Here is an 11,305-nt window from a genome sequence, read left to right as displayed (position 1 = left end):
TTCTTCCTAATTCAGTTAACATCAAAATAATCCCTGATAGATAATCCTATAGGTCCACCAAATTTAGACAAGTCCTCAATTGAAAGCCTCTCCCCTGATCATTTTTACATTGTTTCAAGTAGACAATCCGACCTAACTACCAAACTATAAATGTACTTATAGTTTCTGTGTATTTTATAAATGTCTAAGGGTGAGCATTATCCATGTTCACACTTTTTTATAGGATTTGACATATTTTAAATATTCTGGGGAAACATGCTTAAATATGCTTTAAGATAAAATATATTATATTGCACATAGCATAATAAGTTAATTTTCTATTACTTTATGAGTTTCAATTAATTTACTGTCTTTCAGTATTGACGTGCTGCTGTATTGCACACAGCCAATGAGAAGGAGGTTATAAAGAAGCTGAAAACTTCCAGGTTTGCTTCTGGGTATGTAAAATTGGTGTGAAACAGTTCTATAAATTCCAAAATACAAACTATATGAACTTGACATTGTATCCCCCCCAATTGAATACCTTAGTATCAACTCAAGTGAAATAACATTACAATGTATAAACACAAAGTTGCATTTATAGTGATCATTAATACGGTGATGTTCTTAACAGGGAAAGGTTAGAGTTAATCCAAATGGCCAAGAATAATGAACGATCAGGCAATGTTTGACGCATCACTAAGACAAATTTCTCACACTTGCTAACCATGGGTGACCCTTAAAAATATCATGCCAATGATCAGATATAGAAGCTCATGCCTTTCAATATAGCTCTTAGGAAGGAAAGGGAGCATGATTTCCAGAAGTTCGTATAAAATGCAGAATTAAGAAATTTAGAGATCATTTGGATTATCTACCTGCTAGGACATATTGCCTCAGGAGCCTTCTCAGACTCCTCTCACCTCACATTGATAGAATCAGTCCTCCAGGTGAAGGCTTACTCTCAAACATAACACTTTTCTCCTAGTAATGTAACCCTAAATATACTGTCCTTCTCCCAAGTAACCATCTTCACCTTGTGTGTCCTTGCAGTTCTCAAGTATTCACTGTCACCATCATGTTAATGAAAAAGTGCAATCACCAAATGGGAGGTTTTGCTTTGACCACTGTGGCCTGGCTACTCTGCTGCATATCCACAGGCCTCCCTCAGTGGCAAGTGTGGCACTATGAAGATCCTGTGATCCTCAAGCCTACAGTGGCTTTAGTGGGCATGTGGAGAGCCTGCGTTTTCCACACTGACAGCAACACCAGCAACACCAGAGTATGTTACCAATACAAATACGGTGACTCCATTCCTTTGTATATTCGAGTAAACCAGCACTTGCTGCTGGTTTCTAGCTTTCTTGGTCTTTTTGGGAAAATCACCACCATTATTGCTCTTTCAAATGTGCGTATGGGAAGAGTACAGAGGAATGCCACCTGCAATCCATTCAGACTTTCAGGCATACTGAACATCATTGCTAGCAGCTTTCTTTACCTTCCTGTTTTGTTCAATTACATAGCCATCATGCTCAAATGGAAGGTTGCCTTCCCACCATCTTTCAATTTTCCTTTCCAGCCAGACACTCAGAAGATGGGAAGTGCCGTGGCTTTGGCAATTATATCTGCAGTTTTCTTTCTACTAAGTGGAACAATTTGCCTTTCTTCAAATTTAGCCATAGGCAAGATGCCCCGTTCTAAAATTTAAAAGTAAATTGCTATTTTAAATTTTTTGAAATGCCAGCAAAGATAATGAGTATTCTTCGCATGTCTACACAAATTTTCAAAGAACTTAAAAGCATGCCAATTGTGGCCTGTGACAAAAAAAAAAAAAAAGTCCTGTTGACTTTCTCTTATCTTTTTTCTCTTCTGTTGTGTTTCCTTAATGCATTATTTGGATTGTGGGCTTTTATTTAATAAAATCTTACTTTATGGGTAGTATTGAATTGGTGTCCTACTTGCTGTCAACAATAACAAATCAATAAACCTACTCTATATTGAAATGAGTATCAGAGCACATAAACCTTTCACATTGCTCTAGGATTGAAGGCCAAATCAGAACCTGGACTGATCACCCTTTCCCCTCTATCCATGTCTGTCTACTCTAAGTCCATTTCCAGAAAATTCATCCTTCTCCCTAGACAATTACTATATAGATAATTTTTGTGGTTCTATAGATTGTACCTTCATTTCTTTTTTTTCTTTTTTTATTGGTTATTTTATTTATTTACATTTCAAATATTATCCCTCTTTTTTCTCCTCTGCAAACCTCCTATCCTAACTCCCATCACCCTGCTTCTATGAGGGTGCTTCCTCACCCACCTACCAACTCCTGCTGCACTGACTTAGCATTCCCCTACACTAGGACATATTGCCTCCACAGGACCAAGCGCCTCCCCTCCCACTGATGCCAGATAAGTCATGCCTCTGCTACATATGCAGTTGGAGCCATAGGTCCCTACATGTGTACTCTGTGGTTGGTGGTTTAGTCCCTGGGAGCTTTGGCGGGGAGGTGTTTGATATTGTTCTTCCTATGGGGTTACAAACCTCTTCAGCTCCTTCAGCCCTTCCCCTAACTTCACCATTGGAGTCCCTTTGCTCAGTCAGATGGTTGGTTGCTAGCATCCTCATCTGTAGTGGTCAGGCTCTGGCAAAGCTTTTCATGGGAAAGCTATATCAGACTCCTGCCAGCAAGTGCTTCCTGCTATCAGAAATAGTGTCTGGGTTTGATATCCACAGACGGGGTGGATCCCTGGGTGGAACAGTCTCTGGATGGCCTCTCTTTCAGTCTCTGCTTCACTCTTTGTCCCTGCATTTGGGGGAGGAGGACAGGAGCAATTCTGGGTTAATATTTTTGAGATGGGTGGGTGCCCTCATCACTCAACTGGGGGCCATGCATAACCTCTGGATATGCTCCCTACAGGTTCTCTCTCTACCTGGCTGGGTATTTCAGCTAATCTCATCCCCCTTGGATCATTGGAGCCTCTTGCTTTCCTAGCATCCAGGACTTTCTAAGTGGCTACCACCATTTCCCCATCCTCTACTACTAAACCCCTCCATTCAATCTCCTGACACTGTACTTCTCCTCCCACACCTGACCCTGATCTGCTTTTCTCCTCCCTGTCTGCTCTACCTCCCAGGTCTCTCCTTTCTTCTACTTGCCATGTTTATTTTGTTCCCCCTTCAAAGTAGTACTGAAGCATTTACATTTTGGCCTTCCTTCTTTTAGCTTTATATGGTCTGTGAGTTGTATCATGGATATCCCAAGGTTTTTTGTTTGTTTGTTTGTTTTTGTTTTTTTTTCCTAATTTGTACTTATCAGTGAGTCCATATCATACGTGTTCTTCTCTGTCTGGGTTAAATCAATCAGGATGATATTTTCTTGTTCCATCCATTTGCTGGTGAATTTAATGAAGTCATTGTTTTTGATAGATGAGTAGTACTTCATTGTGTAAAATTTACCACATTTTCTGTATCTATTCCTTGGTTGAGGATATCTGGGTTGTTTCCAGCTTCTGACTATTATAAATAAGGCTGCTATGAACATAGTGGAGCATGTGTCCTTGTTATATGTTGGAACTTCTTTTGGGTATATGCCCAGGAGTAGTATAGCTATGTCCAATTTACTGCATCCAATTTTCTGAGCAACTGCCAGACTGATTTCCAGAGTGGTTGTCCCAGATTGCAATTCCACCAGCAATAGAGGAGTGTTCTCTCTCCGCATCCTCTCCAGCATCTTCTATCACCTGAGTTTTAATCTTAGCCATTATGAATGGTAGGGAGGGAGAACCTCAGGGTTGTTTTGATTTGCATTTCCCGGGTGATTAGGGATGTTGAACATTTTTTAGGTGCTTCTCGGACACTTGAGATTCCTCATTTGAGATTTTTTTTAACCTCTGTACCCCATTTCTAATAGGGTTATTTGGTTCTTTGGAGTCTAATTTGTTGAGTTGTTTGTATATATTGGATATTAGCCCTCTATCAGATATAGGGTTGGTAAAGATCTTTTCCCTATCTGTAGGTTGCTGATCTGTCCTGTTGACAGTGTTCTTTGCCTTAGAAAAGCTTTTCAATTTCAAGAGATCCCATCTGTCTGTAGTTGACCTTACAGCCTGAGCTATGGGTGCAATGTTCAGGAAATTTCCCCCTGTGCCATTGTGATCAAAGCTCTTTCCTGCTTTCTATTCTCTTAGAATCAGTGTATCTTGTTACATTTGGACTTGAGGTTTGCACAAGGAGATGAGAATAGATCAATTTGCATTGTCTACATGGCAACCCCCACTTGAACCAGCACCATTTTTTGAATATGCTATATTTCCACTGGACATTTTGGCTTCTTTGTCAAAGGTTAGGTGGCAATAGGTGTGTGGGTTTAATTCTGGGTTTTCAATTCCATTCCATTGTTCTACCTGTATGTCTTTGGACCAATACCATGACAGTTTTTTGTTGTTGTTGTTGTTGTTGTTGTTGTTGTTGTTGTTTTAACACTATTATTCTGTAGTATAGATTGAAGTCAGAACGGGTGATTCTCCTAGGAGTTCTCTTATTGTTGAGAATAGTTTTCGCTATACTGTCTTTTGGGGTTTTGTTTGTTTGTTTGTTTTTGGTTTTTTGGGTTTTTTTTTTATTCCAGATGAATTTGAGAATTGTTTTTTTTTTCCTATCTCCAAAAATAATTGAGTTGCAAATTTGAAGGGGATTGCATTGAATCTGTGGATTGCTTTTGGTAAGATGAGCATTGTTTCTATGTTAATCCTGCCAATTAATGAGCATGGGAGATCTTTCCATCTCCTGAGATCTTCTTTGATTTTTTTATTCAGAGACTTGAAGTTCTTGTCATACAGATTTTTCATTTGCTTGGTTAGAACCACATCAAGACATTTCATATTATCTGTGAATATTTTGATGGGTGTCATTTCCCTATTTTCTTTCTCAGACTGTTTATCCTTTGAGTAGAGGAAAGCTACTGATTTGTTTGAGTTAAACATATCCAACCATTATGTTTATCAGCTTTAGTAGTTCAGTTGAGTGGTCACTTAATTATACGATCATATCATCTATAAATGGTGATATTTTGATTTCTTCCTTTCTAATTTGTATCCCTTTGACCTCCTTTGGTTGTCTAACTGCTCTAGGTAGAATTTAAAGTACCATCAGAAGAGAATGAGTAGTCTTGTCTAGTCCCTGATTTTAGTGGGTTTCCTTCAAGTTTATCTCCATTTATTTTGATGTTGGATACTCATTTGCTGTATAGTGCTTTTACTATGTTTAGGTATGGCCTTGAACTCCTGATCATTCCAAGTATTTTAACATGAAGAGCTGTTGTATTTTGTCAAATGCTTTTTCAGCATCTAATGATAAGATCATGTGTGGTTTTTGAGTTTGTTTATATAGTATATTACATTGATGGTTTTCCATATATTGAACCATCCCTGCACCTTTGGGATAAAGCCTACTTGATCATGGTGAATGATCATTTTGATGTGTTCTTGTATTCGGTTTGAAATAATTTTATTGAGTATTTTTACATCGATATTCATAAGCAAAGTTGGACTGAATTTCTCCTGCTTTGTTAGTTTGTTGTGTGGTTTTGGTATCAGTGTAACTGTGCCTCCATAAAATGAATTGGGTAGTTTTCCTTTGTTCCTTCTGTTTCTATTTTGTGGAATAATTTGAAGAGTATTGGTATTAGGTCTATATTGAAGATATGATAGAATTCCTCATTGAAACCATCTGTTCCTGGACTTTTTTGTTTGTTTGTTTGGGAGATTTTAAAGACTGTTTCTATTTCTTTAAGGTTTACAGGACTGTTTAGATGGTTTATCTGATCCTGATTTAACTTTGATACCTGGTACCTGGCTAGAAAATTGTCCATTTCATCCAGATTTTACAGTTTTCTTGATTATAGTCTTCTGTAGTAGGATCTGATGATTTTTTGAATTTTGTCTGTGCCCTATAGTAAGTTTGGCTAAGGGTTTCTATATCTTGTTGATTTTTCTCAAAGAACCAGCTAATAGTTTGTTAATTCTTTGTATAGTTCTCAGTAGGCTTATGGGTCCTGTTCTGCTCTACCACAGGGCTTGGCCTCTTAGGGAGGCAGTACACTGGAGTTAACAATGCTTACCCCAGACTGTCACTGGGTAGATGTGGGAAGTGCCTTAAGGAAGCCCTAGGACACACTGCTCCATGGGGGGGGGCACAGTTTATGGCATGGGACAGACAGAACTGGCTCAGAGTTTCCTGAGCCTGCAAGGAGGCCAGGCCATCTGGTTTTCAGTCTCTATTACTTCCAGGTGTCATTGGAAGCCACATAAAACCTGTGAAAGGAGTGTGGGTTGGCAGGCTGGATCTAGCCTGGAGCCATGTGGGAGAAGGAGGACCAGTTTCAGCTGGTCCCATGGGGAAAATTCTTGGCTTGACTGAAGAGGTGGGCTTGAGCTTGGCTTGGCCATGGCAGGGAGCACAGAGAGGCTTCCTACAGGATATTAGATGGTAGCTCTATAGGTGAAGGCCTTGTCCATGGCTCCAATGGTGGATCCCAACGAGAAGAGACAGTCCATGTTTTTAAGGTATTTATTGTCATAGTGGGAAGTGGATGAGTAAAACTACCCCACTTCTCAGGGCGGGTATGAAATTAAATAACATTTGCAGGGAGGAGTGTCTGGGTAGGAAAGCTTATTGGCTAAGCCCTCCAGATCTTTATGTACCTCATTAAAATGGAGATCTGTATTGAGCCTATGTGACTATAGGTCATGTCCTTTACATGTGAAGGGGCTTGGCGTATTGCCCTTATATGACTGATGGCCACAAATCTATGAAGGGCTGTGGCTTAGTGACAGACGCCTGGTGCATAGGAACAGGTGAAGTGTATACTGCCACTTCAGAGTCTCTGGGGCTTCTAGCCTTAGCTCAACATGTAATCAGGCTACCCTTCATGCTTCCATAGTTCTCTTTGTTTCTATTCCATCAATTTCAGCCCAAAGTTGATTATTTCTTACAATTTACACCTCTTGGGTGTATTTACTTATTTTTCTTCTAAATCTTTGAGATGTACTGTTAAGTTGCTAATGTATGATCACTCAGAGCTATGAGTTTTTCTATTAGCAGTGCTTTCATTGTGTACTCTAAGTTTGAGTATGTTACACATTTATTTTTGTTAACTTCTAAAAAGTCTTTATTTTCCTTTTTATTCCTTTCCTGACTAAGTTATCATTGAGTAGATAGTTGTTCAGATTCCATGTATATGTGTGCTTTCTGTTGGTTTGTTATTGTTATTGAAGTACAACCATAGTCATTAGTGACCAGATAGAAGGCATGTGACCATTTCAATCTTCTTTTATCTGCTGAGATTTGTTTTGTGAAAAATTATATGTTCAAAGTTGGAGAAGGCTCCATGAGCTGCTGTGAAGAAAGTATATTCTTTGATATAGGGTGGAATGTTCTGTAGATATCTCTTAAAACCATTTGGTTCAAAACTTGCTAGTTTCACTGAGTCTCTGTTTATTTGCTGTTTCCATGGTCTGTTCATTAGTGAGAGTTGGGTCTTTAAGGCTCCCACTATTACTGTGTAAGGTTAAATTTGGAGTTTTAATTTTAGTAATTTTTTTTTAAACAAATGTGGGTGCCTTTGCATTTTGGGCATAGATGTTCTGAATTGAGACTTCATCTTGATAAATTTTTTTTTCTTTGATGAGTTCTTCTTATTTTTTTTAATTTATTTCTTTTCAGTCATTTTTATTTTTCATTAAACTAATAACATTTATTTTAAAATACACAACTCAGTATTGACTTTTTAAGTCATAAAAATAATTCATAATTGTTAAATGCCTCTCAAATATACAAGATATCTTTGGAAGCTAAAAGTAATATGCACTCAACCAGTTTTTAAAATCTATTTGAAACATTAAACATCATAGAAGTAGAAAAAAAAAAACATCTCTTATAAAGTCTTCAAATAAAAGGAAATTGTGACAGTTACCTAATTAGACAGAAACTGTTTCATCTCCAAAAGAGAATACACAGTGTAACTGTGGCTTCATGGAATGAATTGGGTAGGGTTCCTTCTGTTTCTACTTTGTGGAATAGTTTCAAGAGTACTGAGTTTAGGTCTTCTTCGAAGGTCTGATAGAATTCTGCACTAAACCAATCTGGTTCTGGACTGTTTTTTGATTGGGAGATTTTAATGACTGCTTCTATTTATTTAGGGATTATGGGACTGTTTAGATGGTTCATCTGATCCTGATTTAACTTAGGAATTTGTTATCTGTCTAGAAAACTTTCCATTTAATCCATATGTCCCAGTTTTGTTGATTATAGGCTTTTGTAGTAGGATCTGATGGGTTTTTATTTTTATTCTTAATTTTCTCTGTTTTAGTTGTCCTATCTTCCTTGTTTGTAACCTCCCCCAGCCTGAAGCAGGCTGAGCCAGACCTTGACTTTGCTGCCACTAAGGAGATTACCTAGGATGGAGCCTTCCTCCCTAGATCACTCTATTGTTCAGCCACTGCCTCTGTTCCCCTTCAGGATACTGCTACTTGCTGGGAGGCCCCTGAGCTATTCCAGAGATTACAGCCTATCCTACATGTCATCACTTGCAGTTGGGCTCCAAGAATGAATTGGCGGGAATGGGCCTTTACCTCCCCCACACACTTTATAAGCGCATTTGCCATTAAAGATTTGAGCTTTGATCAGGAATCTTGACTTAGCTCCATTTTTCTCTCAATCGCCTAGTTTCCCCTCTCTTTTCAGGCCCGGCTTGCCTCCCAGGTGTACCCCATTTCATGTGAGCCATGGGTCAGTTTCTAACACTTGTCTTTTCTGATTTTGTTAATTTGGATACTGTTTCTGTGCCCTCTGGTCAGTTTGGTTAAATGTTGTTGATTTTCTCATAGAACCAGCTCCTTGTTTTGTTAATTTTTTTATAAAGTTATTTTTGTTTCTACTTGGTTGATTTCAGCCCTAAATTTGATTTTTTTTTTCTTACCAGCTATTCCTCTTGGGTGTATTTGCTTTTTGTTGCTGTTTTGTTGTTCTAGAGTTTCAGGATTTCTGTAAAGCTGCTAGTATATGCTCTTTCCAATTTCTTTTTGGAGGCATTCTGAGCTGAGTTTTCCTCTTAACACTGCTTTCATTGTGTCCCATAACTTTGGGTACATTGTGCCTTAATTTTCATTAAATTCTAAGTCCTTTAATTCTTTTCTTTATTTTTTTCCATGACCAAGTTTTTCATTGAGATCCACATTGTTCAGGTTCCATGATAATGTGGGCTTTTTGTTGTTTTTGATGCTATTGAAGACCAGCCTTAGTCTGTGTTGATATGATAGGAAGTATGGGATTATTCCATTCTTCTTGTATTTGTTGAGGCTTGTGTTGTGACTGATTATATGTTCAAATTTTGAGATGGTTCCATGAGGTGCTGAGAAGAAGGTATATCCTTTAGTTTTAAGATAAAATGTTCCATAGATATTTGTTAAATCCATTTGGTTCACAACTTCTGTTAGTTTCACTCTGTCTCTATTTAGTTTCTGTTTCCATGATCTATCCATTGATGAGAGTGGGGTGTTGAATTCTCTCACTTGTATTGTGTGAGGTGCAATGTGTGCTTTCAACTTTAGTAGAGTTTCTTTTATGAATGTGGGTACCCTTGCATTTGGAGCAAAGATGTTCACAATTGAGATTTCATCTTGGTAGATTTTTCTTTGATGAGTATAAATGATCCTTCTTTATACTTTTTGATAACTTTTTGTTGAAAGTTGCATTTATTTGATATTAGGATGGCTACTCCAGCTTGTTTCTTGGGACCATTTGATTGGAAAATTGTTTTCCAGCTCTTTATTTGTGATAGTGTGTGTGTTTTTCACTGAGGTGTGTTTCCTGTATGCAGCAAAATGCTGGGGCCTATTTTTGTATCCAGTCTGTTAGTCTATGTCTTTTTAATTTGGAATTCAGTCCATTGATGTTAAGAGATATTAGGGAATAGTGATTGTTGTTGCTTCCTGTTATTTTGCTGTTAGGTTGAATTATGTTTGTGTGACTATCTTCTTTTGGGTTTGTTCAAAGTTTATTTTGGGTTTGTTGAAAGATTACTTTTTCTAGGGTGAGGTTCTCCTCCTTGTGTTGGAGTTTTCCATCTATTATCCTTTTTAGGGCTGGATTTATGGAATAATATTGCATAAATTTGTTTTTGTCAAAGAATATCTTGGTTTCTCCATGTATGGTAATTGATAGTTTTGTTGGGTATAGTAGCCTAGGCGGGCATTTGTTTTCTCTTAGTGTCTGTATAACATCTTCTCTGATGAGAAGTCTGGTGTAATTCAGATCGCTCTGCCTTTATATGTTGCATGACCTCTTTCCTTTACTACTTTTAATATTCTTTCTTTGTTTTGTGCATTTTTTTTTGTTTTGTTTTGATTATTATGTGATGGTAGGAATTTCTTTTCTGGTCCAATCTATTTCGAGTTCTGTAGACTTATTGTGTGTTCATCACTTCTCTTTCTTTGGGTTAGGGAAGTTTTATGTAATTTTGTTGAAGATGTTTACTGGCCCCTTGAGTTGGGAATCCTTGCTTTCTTCTATACATATTATCCTTACGTTTGTTTTTCTCATTGTGTCCTGGATTTTCTTGATATTTTGGGTTAGGAGTGTTTTGCATTTTACATTTTTGACTGTTGTGTCAATGTTTTCTATGGTATCTTCTGCACCCAAGATTCTCTTGCCTATCTATTGTATTCTGTTGGTAGTGCTTGCATTTATGACTCCTGATTTCTTTCCTAGTTTTTCTCATTCCAGAGTTGTCTCCCTTTGTGATTTCTTTATTGCTTCTACTTCCATTTTTAGATCCTGGAAGGTTTTGTTCAATTCCTTCAATGGTTTGATTGTGTTTTCCTTTAATTCTTTAAGGGATTTTTGTATTTCCTTTTTAAGGGGTTCTAGCTATTTACCTGTGTTCTCCAGTATTTCTTTAAGGGAGTTATTTATGTCCTTCTTAACATCCTATATCATCAGGTGATGTGATTTTATATCCGAATCTTGCTTTTGAGTTGTCTTTGTGTATCTAGCGCCTGGGAGAACAGGGTTCTGATGATGCCTGGCAGCATTGGTTTCTGTTGCTAATGCTCTTACATTTGCCTCTTGCTATCTGTTTATCTCTGCTGTTATTTGGTCTTCCTGTCTCTAACTATAGCTTATCCCTTCTGTGAACCTATGAACTTGGATGTGTTAGCACTTCTCGGCGACCCACGTTGAACCCACTGGTTGTAGGAACCACCATGTAGGCAGCAACATGGTCCTTCTGATTTCCTCTTACACCTAGGAGTTGACCCTGTGC

General features: G+C 37.9%; 1 pseudogene; it reads left to right on the top strand.

Annotated features, from left to right (window-relative positions):
- Gm5793 (predicted pseudogene 5793) lies at window positions 343-1,917 on the top strand (annotated as a pseudogene).

Source organism: Mus musculus, chromosome X (assembly GCF_000001635.26).
Source record: "Mus musculus strain C57BL/6J chromosome X, GRCm38.p6 C57BL/6J".
In the NCBI taxonomy this organism is placed as follows: domain Eukaryota; kingdom Metazoa; phylum Chordata; class Mammalia; order Rodentia; family Muridae; genus Mus; species Mus musculus.
The sequence above is the reverse complement of the archived record's forward strand: the minus strand, read 5'-3'. Positions and strand labels throughout refer to the sequence as shown.